Below are 13,140 nucleotides of genomic sequence, written 5' to 3' on the forward strand. Positions count from 1 at the left end.
GGGAGATTAAATAAAAAATGAAATATTTACGAAGAAAAGATGAGTTGGATGATATCAGAGTAGAAGAAGACATCAGACAGATTATTAGTATAATAAGATTAAATACGATGTAGATCGGAGGTATGAAAAAAAATACACTAATTTTGCACTTTTATATCTCTAATTGAATGAGAATTAGCCTGTCTTTTCTCTTCCTATGCGTACCTGTTATAATTTAACAGTAAATAAGTTGTTGGAAGATATTCTATTAGACAATATTTATTATTATTATTTTTAAATTATATTTTAGCTAGATTGAAGGTGATTTAAGAAAGACAACTATAAGCCAACGGGGATTAGGGTATTAAAAATGTGGGAAAACCGTCTCCCGTAATTTTGCATTTTATTGCACCTTCACCTTACAATCGATACCTGCTGGGAATGCTTGGCCCACTCCGCTTATTCCTTGAACACAAAGTTTTACGACACCTTTTCGTTTATGGACGAGTTAAATTTTTGGGAAAAAAACACTATAGGCCTGAGAAGTCCTCCCGATTCTGTTCCCATGGAATATCACGTTCCATAATAATTCTAAAGAAAGTGAGATACCAATGATAAACTTAATTTATAACTAATAATTTTTGATTTTATTTTTTTCACGTTTTAAGCTTTCTACGGTTTCAAATGGAAGAATTCCTTTCGAATAATTAAAAATGTTAGAGGCACGTAAGTCAGGAAATATTTTTGACCAAATTAAAAATCTCAAATCTAGTTTACCATAAGAAAATTCAATTCGAGTAGCTTGACGTAAGATTGCTACTCTTTCACCCAAGGAATTTAGACCAAGTAATTAATATCTATTCTTATACTAAACCAAATGTCAATATTAATTTTATTATTTATTTATTTTGTAAGCAAGTATGAAGTTAATATGCGAGACAACAACAACCTAAAAGAAGAAGAATAAGGGTAGAACTGACCAAAACGTTAGACTATGATCCATCGTAATGAAGATGAAGAACAACGAAATAGTGAATACCATCAAGGAAAGAAAACTTGTATATCTTAAGCATTGGAAACGAAAGCAAGTCCTTGCTAACTTTCATTCAACGGCGATGTGATGTTTGTGCAATGATATGTCTGATTTTTTATTAATGCGAATATCTTTGTTTGGGAGATTATTATGCAAGGATGCAAACCAGTTTCGATTTAATTTTTGTAAAATCTATTTTTTTACTCCCTTCTGTAAAATACACCGATATACACAGTACGGCAGGCGTTACTTGACCACGCGAGTTTCTTGTTCCACGGACCCGAGCCACTTCGGACATTTCCTGGGTATTACCGCACGGGTTTGGGAGCAATCGGATATTTTCGGAAATTTTACCGCACGGCTTGAATTTTGACCCAAAAACTAATACACAGAAAAATGTTATGAAATAACAGATAAATTAAATACTACGTGCTATAAGCTACGCTTAAAATCTAGTGGACTTATCGGTAAGTAAAGTGACATTTATAATTAAGGTTTCCCACAGAAATTTTTTCTTATATACGATCTTAAAAATTTAATCCTCTTAAAATCTCTATCCTTGGATGATTCTTCTTCCAATTACAGCCTTTTTATTAAAATAAACTACTTAATGGTCAATTGTAAAACTTGAATAAACAACATAACGTTTTACAATTGTGTTTGTTCCGTTGTTTATATGACAAATCCAATAACATCTCTCTCTGTCTAACGCGCACAGTTAAAAAGATACATCGGAATGATAAACGCATGTAAAATGTCTAATTACAAACCGATCTAGCGTGCGGGAAGCGTCACTTTACTACGTCAGTTTCGTTTCCCACGGATCCGACGCACGGGATTTTACCGCACGGGTTTTGAATTTTGACGTTTGTCAATTCTGACGCTCATGTCAGTGAATGTATTCATGTTGTTTTGCGCAAATGTACCCAAAAACTAACGGTGGTAGAAAAAGTATAGTATGCAACAAGTTCGGTAGACTTTTTAAGTCACTCGTTGGTTAAACACTCGCTCCGCTCGTGTCAAATAAACTCGTGAGTCAAATACTGTTTACCGCACTTTCTGTGATACGAGAAAGTGAGCAATAAATTTCTCATTTCTACAAGGAAAGCAAAGGTTAGATTTAAATAAATTATATACGTTGATTTTAAATAAACTAAGGCCTAAAATAAAAATGTCTATATCTATGCCGTTTAAAAAAACACAATTAATAATATGTCCGGGCAGATCTTATTATAGGAGAGTTAGAAACGTAATTCGACTTTAATCGCTCAATAGGAAACGTCAGTCTTGTTCGCACCCGATATGGATTAGATTTAAAGCTCAAGTAATTGATACAAAAAGAAGAATCCACACTGTATATATACGTCCGCGTTTCCTAGTTTTATACAGCATCGCAAAACCCAAATGTATGCAGATGTTACTCATTTTCGAGAGATAAAATTTTGGAAAGCTGTCAAATCATAAATAATGATCTAGAAATCATTAACAGGGAGTCCCTAGAACATTCACTCCATCTAAATCCAAAAAAATCTATGGCAATATCTCAACTAGTTGAAATAAAAATATCGAATGTCTCTGAAAACGGAGGCTTGTGTTCGACAATAAGCTAAGATTTAATGGTCACGTTACACGATGTATTAAAAAAACCATTGCCCATTTAAAATGCTTATATGGTTCTAAAAATATTTTAAATCAATCATTAAAAAAGGTCCTCTGTGATTCGATGTTTTATCTCCTTTTAACCACTGTGATGTCGTCTATGGTCCATGTCTGGCAGCGGCTGCCTCAGAACGGATTCAAACAAATCCAGAAATACTGTCTAAGATTCATTTTTGGGATTCAACGCGGCAGGCCGGTTAGTCATGAACTGAAGGAAGTCCGATGGTTTAATATGAAAAATCGACGATATCTCCATAGACGTAATCTCTATCACAAAACTATAAGATTGAAGTTTCCACGCTATCTTTTCAAAAAAATAAGCTTTCGCACGGACGTTCACAATTTAAATTTAAGATTTAAAGGCCTGCTCACCCCTCCACGTCACACCTCTGGAATTTTTGAAAGATCCTTTACATATGACATGGCTAAAACATATAGTGCATTGCATCAGTCTCTTAAATTGCTAGATCGGTGCGTAATTAGGTATTTTACAGACGTATGCATGTATGCTTTCTATTCTGATGATATATTTACTGTGGATGAGCACTCTAGTACGGACCTTATCATGCTACAGGATTATTACTGAATGATGCTTGCTGAACCCTATAGAGACGCAGACTTCGTATATCTAGTAGCATTCGAGATTGAACGCAAACTGGTATATACCCGGTTGTAGTTCTCGCGATAGGGAAAATTTCGCTACGGGAGCTACTCGGGGCGCTGTGGCGCGTCGCTGGCCCCACACACGTCCCTCCCTTATTGGTCCCGCCCCCCTATAGGTCGACGCGCCGCTCCCTACTCGCGTTTCTGCCCCACGGGCCTCTGGCGGATTATCGAAGACCTCATTCCGCGTCGCGATCCATCTCGGTCGATAGAAACGGACGACACTACGCCGCACAAAAACCGGGCGGCGTCGTAATACAGAGTGTTCGCGCGGTCCGTACCGTTTCGGGGCGCGGCGTCGGCGGCGTCGAGAAAGGGATTTCGGGAAAAGTCACGTTCGAGGTAAGTGGGATCACGTCGGGCGCGTATGGCGGGTCACGTTTTGGCAGGAAACCACGTCATTTCGGTCTTTTAGTCGGTATCGAGGTCCCGCGTCCGCGGGTAGTCGCTTATGTATGGCACGATAGAGCCGGGGTTATTTTTTGGCTGGTTTTCTTTCGATCGCTGATGGGTTTGCGGGGGTTCGTCGCCCGTCAATGGGGGGCGGTTCGCGGAGTGGTCGGCGCCGTGCGACTTTGGATTTGTAAGTGGTCCCCATAAAATGGAAAATTTAAGTTTCTTCGTAGATAGATAGATCATTTATTCACAAAACCCATTACGATGGATGTTTCGTCACCAACAATAACATTAAAATGTTTTAAAATTTTCACAGGCTACTGTAATACTTTTTACAAAGCTTCGGGATTCCTCGCGCATCGGTTTTTGCTGAGTCGAAATTGCTGACGTTTCGCCAACATGCTCTTGGCTTCTTCTGAAACTGCTTCGGTCCAGCTCTGAAGAAGCCAACAGGATGATTGGCGAAACGTCAGCAAGTTTGACTCAGCAAAATGCGACGCAGGAGGAATCCAGAAGCTATGTAAAAAGTATGTGCATATATCTTACAATAAAATTACACATATAGGATAATCATATAAGATATATATAACAAACAATGCAAATACATCAACATTTATTTAGAACATTCACTTCGAATTCATTTAGGCTATAAAAAGCATTGGTTGTCAGAAGCATCTTGACATATTTCTTAAATTGCTTGGTAGAAATGCTCTTTAAGCTCGAAGAGAGCATATTATAATAATGTGGCCCTGAATAGCCTAAAGATCTACAAAATATGCGATTCAGTTTAGGCTTTAAGAGATTTTCTCTGTTACGGGTGTAGTGACAATGGTCATGAATGCGTTTCTTACGTAAATGTTTATTTTTGTGTGTTACTAGCAGTATTTTAAATGGGTATATACAAGGAACCGTCATTATTTTGTTTGAAAGTTTAAAAATTAGCCTAAGTATTCTTTTCTGCTGTACAAACACCTTTCAGCATCGTTAGCTTGCCCCCAGTTCGCAATGTTGTATGAAATTGAGGAGTACACCGAAGCATAATAAAAGTGACCTCTCAAGAAACGAGTCCCTAATTGTTAATATCGCAAAGAATGTTTTACTTAGTTTCCTACAAACACTATTTATGTCTTGATCCCACCTCAATGATGCATCAATGTAGGTGCCAAGAAATCTTGTGCTCTGAAAGAAACTAAAGAATAAGTCATGTAAAGTTCTAATGTACTGTTTTCTGTAAATTTATAATTAAATGATTTTGTTTGCAAAATTTATTAAACTGTTCAACGGCAACAAAGACATTACTGACGTGTCGTCCGCGTACATGAAAACTCGACAGTTACTGTTAAAGATTTCAGGTAAACCGTTCAATTATAGGAGAAAAAGTAATGCCCCCTTGAGGTGTGCCCAAGTTAACATCATATGGATCCATTTAATTTTACACTTATTTTTCTTTGCTTTTCTTTTCTTTTCTTTTCTGAATACCGAGCTTTTTTAACTAATTTGACTCATTAATGATTGCTGTTAAGTACGGAACTAGAATATCACAACATAAGTCGTATAGGAATTTCGTCGATACCAGAAGATCTTTTGTTTTTCAGCCAATGAATTAGAGCCGACATTTCCTCATCGGAATACGGTATAAAATACATGCTTTTTTCCCTAGTAGGCGTAAAAGTGCTACTTTCATTATTTGTGAACATCGAATCCACTTTTAATTTAAAAAAATCGTTTATTTACTAGATTTTTCAAAGCACCATAGCAAATGATCCCACAATGTATTAAACATATTATCAGTGTTCGTATACCTCGTAAGAATCATAGATTCCTTTTGAAAATAAGTACAAAATTCATCGATGATATGATTCTTTGGTTACGACTAGTTGTCACATCAGAGCTTATTTTATTGGAGTGGAATTTGAAAAATTGCAGAAAAGTCTAAGTATAGAATACAATAAAACAGTGTATAATTGTTTTATAGATATCACAAAAGCATTTGACAGCGTAAGACTCCCTGATGTTGTGAGACAAGAATAAGACAAGGCGCCAGCCTGAAGTCTATTATTTTCTGATTATGGATGAGCTAATATCTGAAGTAAACAAGATTGGAAAGGGGTCAGATAAATGTGTTGATATCGGAAGATGAAGGCAACCTACAGAGAATGCTCTTTAAATTCGAAAACATCGCCTCCAAGTACAACACGGAGATATCGATAGCAAAATCTAAATCACTAACGATATCAAAGGCGCCCAGTAAATTGACCATATACAATGAACCTGTATGGTCATGAGTTTTAATTATCTCGGCGCCAGCGTTACGAGCATTTATGGCCATAGAAGATAAAACTTGCATATATAAGACCTGTATGAGACCCGTTATGATATACGCTGTAGAAATAAGACAACAAAAAGAGTCATCCGACCAGCAGAGATGAGGACTTTAAGATCTATAATAGGCTACACACTGAGCGACCACAAAAGAGGTGTCCTTGGTCCCAAAACAGAAGGCGCCAATTAAGAAATCATGCTGAACGGATGGATGACCACAGACTGCCGAAAATTGCAGGAGATGGTCTCTCAAGAACGAGCAGGCCTCCTGGAGGTCCCCCCCATACGATGGCATGAAAGCTGGAGCTCATCTTCCGAGCTACGTCTCTGACTGTAGAGTACAAGGCAAAAGCCATATATAAAGAAGAAGACGAGAAGAAGATATGGGCGGCATTCTTTGGCCGGCCATGGTGAAGTTTTTTGTAAACAAATTTGTTTTTGACATAAATAAGTTTAATATTCCGTTATAAAAGTGTTCAAACGAGTAATTGTATCAAATACAAGAGTTCCAGAATGTTTCACAGAATCTAACAATGTAATAATGTACACGGTGTTCCGTTTAAAAAACGAAAAAAGTTGATATACAAAAATATTTTACATAGGTCATTCTCCATGAACATATAATAGGACAGTCACCCAGCATAGTGTATATTGCACAATATTTCGTTGCTGAGGGCTTTTAATATCCTGGTATAGGTTGATCCGTTAGCTATATATTTTCTCTGTCAGTCAGGTCTATGGTTTGCTTGACCTCTTTTCTCTTGTAAAATTTTGATTTGAAATTTGAATTGAGTATGGTGTGGAAAAAATACACTGGAACACTAAAGTCGGACTGATAACATTTTTGTGTGTATTCCATATTTAAAGTCATTTTTTTGTTTTTTGTTCAATTGTGTAATTCTCGAGATATTCCGGAGTTGCCGTACTTTTTGGACACCTGGTATACTAGAGGTGTTTAGATTTTCCTGTTTGTTAAAACAAAATGAAATTTATGGCTTTTTTTTCCAAAAAAATTGGATACCGACTCTGACTCCCTAAAAAAAAATTGTTTTTAATTAACTAATTGGATTTTTCTTCTTCCTCTCATGCCCTATCCGTTTCGGATGTTGGAGATCATCATCGTTATTCGAACTTCATTGGCAGGACATCTCAATAGCTCCGTGGAGGTAGCACCATACAATTTGCCGACCAGGAGATTCTCCTTCTACCCGGGTCCTCTTATTCCTTCCACTTTGCCCTGTATGATGTTTTGTAATAGTCAATATTTATTTTCATTTCTCGTGACGTACCCAAAGTATTCAAGGTTGCGTTTTTTAATTGTGAGTAAAAGTTGTGGCTGGCATCACATTCTGTTCGGGACTTCATTAGTTGTTGTGTGATCAGTTCAAACTAATTGGATACAAAATTCATGTCGTACGATCAAGTTCGCTCACTAATACTTAGACGTGTTAAACTGTAGAAGACAAGCAAATGTTGATCAACACAACGGAAATATTTATTATATTTCTGATAGAATAAAAATGAGGGCGTTTTTAACGGGATATGGATCCATGGGTCTTGTAGAAATATATACATTGCATTACCATTTATATGTATAGGTAAAATCGTAATTTAATTTTAAAATTGAGTGCTTTATATTAATTATGTTAAATAAAATTGCTTTTGCAATTTTTTAAAACCCAAAATTTTAAATATAAGTAACGATTATGATAACTTCAAATCCGGTGTCTCATATTAAATGACATTTTCAAAGTAACGTAATTTCCTATGGTGTATAACTTTGATTTGATTTACCCGCGTAAAAACAACTCCTTCCTCACGAAACGCACACACCACACACGCAAACACATAAAGTCAAAAAAAATCGTCGCATTCCGTCTGAAGCCCAGAGGTCAGACGGCTATAATCCCGGGCCTGAACCCCAGTGAAATTCGATCCGCCTATTGCTTTGACACTTTTATTACCTACGCCATTGTTGGCGGAACTATTGGATTAGTACCGTGGATTTTTTTGGGAAACCAACCCGCCTCTGTGAATATACATAGCTCTATATACCTCTAATACAGTACAATAAAGACCAAACCAATGTTGCACTTTCGTAGTCCATAAAATACGTATCGAATTCCCTTAATGTTCAGGGACCACCCGGAATATTCGACTGCTCATTACAGAGTGGAGTGAATAAATATCGCCGAGAAAGCTGTAATTTAAAGTCATATGTTTACTATATTCGATGTAGAGGAACACGCGCCTTTTATGCACAGGACGTGGAGAATTAGCGTTCTAATCTTCGGAAAACACCCCCAACACGTTGTTCCGTTAACGACGAATGTTTTTAATGATTTTGCGGATGAGGGAAGATATTATATTACTAGGTGGCCCGGATTAGATACGGTCAACATCATTTTGGGCTGACAACAAAAATGAGTCCGTGTCGTTCTTTTTTTCGATATTTTTAATTAACTAGTGTTTATTTAATCCGAGTGCAGATAATCTTTTTATTTCCTCTTGTTTTTTAATAGTTTTTTCGCAATTTTTTTAAATCCAAGTCACGTTAACTTTAGCAATATGTTTTATATTTTTAATTTTTTTTTTCAGATTTTTGTGCTGTTCTGAATAAGTTGTGTCAAAAAAACCTTTATTTTTATTTGATGGCTCTTCTGGAATTTTACGAAGTGAAAAACTAAGAATCATCATCAGATGAGTGTCGATTATGAGTTTTTCAGCCTCAACTTTAATGCTATGTGCATTTTCTGCGCATTAGAATTACGCACATTTAAATTACTATATTTCCCTGTGGGATATAACATTTTAATTCAATTCCTAGCAAATAATAACCCAAACTCTGTAATGCCTTGAACTATTCCGTTCAGAATGCGATAATAAATTCTTTTCCAGATAAAAATATAACGTTGGTTACTTTAATTGTCAAAAAATGCACTGGCCGTTAGTTTTGTTAGAGAGGTAGGTTCCAGTTTTTTCTCCTTCTGTATGAACGAACGAATATGAAATTTTAGTTTGAACCATAATATGGGAATTGTTTGATAGGCCTTCTGTTTTTTGTAAGGATAAGTGTATATATCAGCAAAAAGATACGTCTGGGCGCCACACTCTTGCTTTTTCTTGTAATTTTCATTGCCGATATTACCGGAATAAAGTATATTATATTATTATTATTATTATTATCATACGATTACATCTCAGCTCTCACTGATCTGTTTTCCCCGGGGCTTTGTTTGCTGCGGATTCTCTGAACTAGCGAGAAAACAGTTCAATTCCTCCCACTCAATTCAGAAACTTACGAACAATGTGGCATGTCTGTTGTATGACAGCCTTCTGTCCGTACTCCACGGTGGAAGTCCGATGTCTTTTACATTTTTGGAGACATTCCCTCCACCAAAATTACAAATGTGTAGATTGAGCTGCCAAATATTTTTCAGTTCCACCGCGAAATTTTCGTATTTTTGTATTTTTTTTGCTTCAGTTTTACTGATGTTGTGGGAGAGTGGAACAGCGATATCAATCATGAGGGCATTTTTCTTTTCTTGGTCTATAAGAACGATATCGGGTTTATTGTAGTCCACTGTTCTATCCGTTGTAATAGGTCTATCCCAGTACAGTACAGCTCTGCTATGTTCGAATACACCCGGGGGCTGGTATTTATAATACGGTTGGTATGTTTCTAGAAGGCCATACATTAATGCTAGTTGGAGGTGGATAATTTTAGTGTTTTTCATAATTGCGGGTTCTCATGACTCTGTCTTGAATAGCCATAGCCTTCAGTCTCGGGACATAGATGTCCAGCGTTCAACCAAGCCAGCGAGGCGACCTTATCAATGTGATCTGCATCCAGACTTCTAGGGAATTTTCCATGTTGAGTTTGTTGTCTCCACCAAGTTTGGTTTTCCTGTCTCGTGTTCAGATCAAACGTGATTTCTCGGTGCTGCAAATTAAGTGGCGTGAACCCTTTGTCCTCCTCGGAGATCAAATGTATTAAGCGGTCCTGCGAGTCTAGAAGTCGTTGTCTTAGGTTCATTTCCTGCGTTCGGCATAGACTATAGATGTTCACTAGACCTCTGCCTCCGCTTTTTCTGGGAAGATAAAGCCTTTTTACCGATGAATTTGTGTGCAAGCATCGGAATTTTGTCATCAGACGGCGGGTTAGTCTGTCTTACTCATTAAGGTCCGATTCGGACCATTTCAATATTCCAAAAGTGTACGTGAGTACAGGAATAGCCCAGGAATTGATAGCTGTGATCTGATTCTTGGCTGACAGTTTGGTGTTTAATACTTTGGTAGTCCTGCTCTTGTATTTTTCGGTAAATACTTTTTTCAATTGGGAGTGGTCAATTCGTAGGTTTTGAGTTATCCCTAAATATTTATATGTTTCATGAGGTGGTAGCTCATCAATATCCCGATAAGGCTCCTCCGCATCTGCAACACCCCCTCTGTTAATCTTGATAATGGCGCATTTGTTCAGCCCTAAAGACATACAGATGCCTTGTGAGAAAGTTCTCACTGTTTCAATCAGCGCTTGGACTCCCGTTCGGCTCTCACTGTAGAGCTTCAGATCGTCCATATATAGCAAATGGGATAGCTTTTGCCTTTCTCTATTGTTGATTTTATATCCAATGCCTGAGTCATTCATTATTATTATTATTATTATTATTGTTATTATTATTATTATTATTATTATTATTATTATTATTATTATTATTATTATTATTATTGTGAATTTGATATTCGTTAAAAGTGATTAAACATTTTTAATATATTTTTTAATAATTTATAGCGACTAGGGAATAAAAAAATTTTCTTGCTTTTCTTTTTCGACAAGCCTATAACAAGATAATTATTTAAAATTTATGTGGATGGTTATGTAAGATCTACAAGCATAATGCATAAAGCATATGGCATAATTTGTCTACTATTTATTTTATTTTATTATTTTTTTTTATTTTATATACCCAAAAGCTAACCAACAGGCGAGCGTATTCGTGTTTTCGTTGTTCAGCAAAAATACGAATATATCATATAAGTGGAAAGTTCTATAGAAGAAGTTAGCCTAGTGCGAATTCGTTAAGGACTAGCATTAAAAGATAAGTGGACAATTTTATAAAAAAAATTACGTCTGAGCAATTACTGCGTGTTTCAGTTTATAAAACTGTAGGTTATTTTCATGCGGAAAATAGCGTGTGTCTCTATTATATCTAAAATGAAGGTTTCCCAGAAGCTTTTTTTGAACACTCTCTATCCCGTCGACATACGATGGACCGGATTCCGTACTGTGGATGAGTATTTCAAAATTGATTTGCCAAAGCCTTTGGTGTTACGTACTCCAAAACCAAGATTTATCAAACCTTTCTTTACAATATTTTCTACATGTGTTTCAAAAATTAACTCAGAGTCCGGTATGATGCTTAAATCTTTAACGTGAGCAACTATCTAAATGTTTTATATTGTCTACTTTTAAGTCAATATTAATAGGTTCTGTTTTCCTTGTAAATTAATTTATGTTCTTACATTTGAGTCATCTGCGAATGAGGCTGTCACTGAATTTTGAAAACAGCTTCCAATATCAAATATAAAAATCTTGAAAAGTGAGGGTCCCAAGTGTGACCCCCGATGGACTCCAGAAGTTACATTCGCATAAAGCGACGGATTATAAGTACAGAACGAAATCCATGTTGATTCACGTTTTTGTCATTCTTTATCATGAAAAATAATTGGGTATTAATAGCGGCTTCAAAGACTTTGGCAAAATGACATAGGAGCTAGATAGGCGCATAATTAACTATTTCTGTGGCATCACCATACTTCCGGATTGGTACAATTTTTGTTTTGGAAATGTACCCTGTGTTAAACATTTATTAAAAATAATATTGAGTGTCAAAGTTGGACAATACTTTAAAAACTGCCAAGGTATACCAACAGGGCGAATCTGACCCTGTAGCTTCTTTTCGAGAGTAACGATATCGTCATAGCGAGAATAGAAAAACAATGACAGAGGCCCGAGTCTCAAACATCTCATGCGCGAGCGCAATTAACCCTTGATAGCGTCGCAATTCGATGGAGGAGTACAAGGGTCCGAGAACAGATCCCCAGAGAACTCCGTACCTCGATATAATATAGCAGTTCGTTACCCGTAGCAATTAGTCGTGGCGTAATGTCGTTCAAAGCGTTCGAGGTGCCTTCCCTTTGACTTCAAGGGAAAAAAAGATCTACAGGGGGGTGCTGACGTTTGACGAACAAAACCATGAACCTCGGGCAGCCGGGAAAAACGCACTAAGAAAATGCCCGTCAATTAAAGGGCGGCCAGCCGGTGCACGCGTGCACATTGTTAGGTGCGCACCACGGAGACGATGATACGGACGGTTGACTTGTCAGACGGAGAGTGACCGGTCTATATATACATGGCGGCAGATCATTACAGACGTAAAAAATAGGCCCCATGCTGTGTGTTAATTGCTTTTGTGTCGTGTCTCCCCGTCGCCTTTGGGCACGGTGCACGAAAATCCACAAAACAATAGAAGCCGCACTCGCTGCAACGGGGGTCGAGAAACGCCCGTATTCGTACATTCGGAAATACAGAGTGCTCAAAATTTGATTTTGTGTTTTTCGTATACAGACGTATTAGACGTTTATGGATATTGATTTAGCGTAAAAACCTGAAGTGTTGGTGCCGCCAGATATACTCGTAACGTACATCATCTTTCGCTTTTGAAATGGACCAGTTTTATATTCTGCGAAACATTCTGGAATTTTTTTATGTAACATGTACCATACCTATCTTGAAAATTTTGCTTTATCATAATACGGCATGAGAATTAAATTAACGGGTACAGTATCATCATCATATATCACATCATGTCAGACAGCTAACATTCGTAATTCGCAATTGTCAAGATTTGAAGACAGCTTTAAAAAAAACGACATACGGCAATGAAAACAATATGTGTAGAAAAACGTACCACACCACAAGAATTCCGAAGTGGATTGCGAAAAGGCAAAAGTATACAGAATCAATTAAACAAATTGCTGAAAAAGCAATAGAATAAAATAAATAAATAAATTTGGGCCTTGCTGAC

General features: G+C 36.9%; 1 protein-coding gene across 1 annotated transcript in view; it reads left to right on the forward strand.

Annotated features, from left to right (window-relative positions):
* Positions 1-3,534: 3,534 nt before the first annotated feature.
* The window catches only part of LOC132701885 (single-minded homolog 1), a 62,290-nt gene continuing 52,684 nt past the window's right edge, over positions 3,535-13,140 (forward strand). The window contains exon 1 of the mRNA XM_060670140.1: positions 3,535-3,676. The gene's annotated coding sequence lies outside the window, so the exon portion shown is untranslated. The remainder of the gene's footprint in view (positions 3,677-13,140) is intronic.

This window comes from Cylas formicarius, unplaced genomic scaffold (assembly GCF_029955315.1).
Source record: "Cylas formicarius isolate icCylForm1 unplaced genomic scaffold, icCylForm1.1 PGA_scaffold_5__7_contigs__length_24384050, whole genome shotgun sequence".
In the NCBI taxonomy this organism is placed as follows: Eukaryota; Metazoa; Arthropoda; class Insecta; order Coleoptera; family Brentidae; genus Cylas; species Cylas formicarius.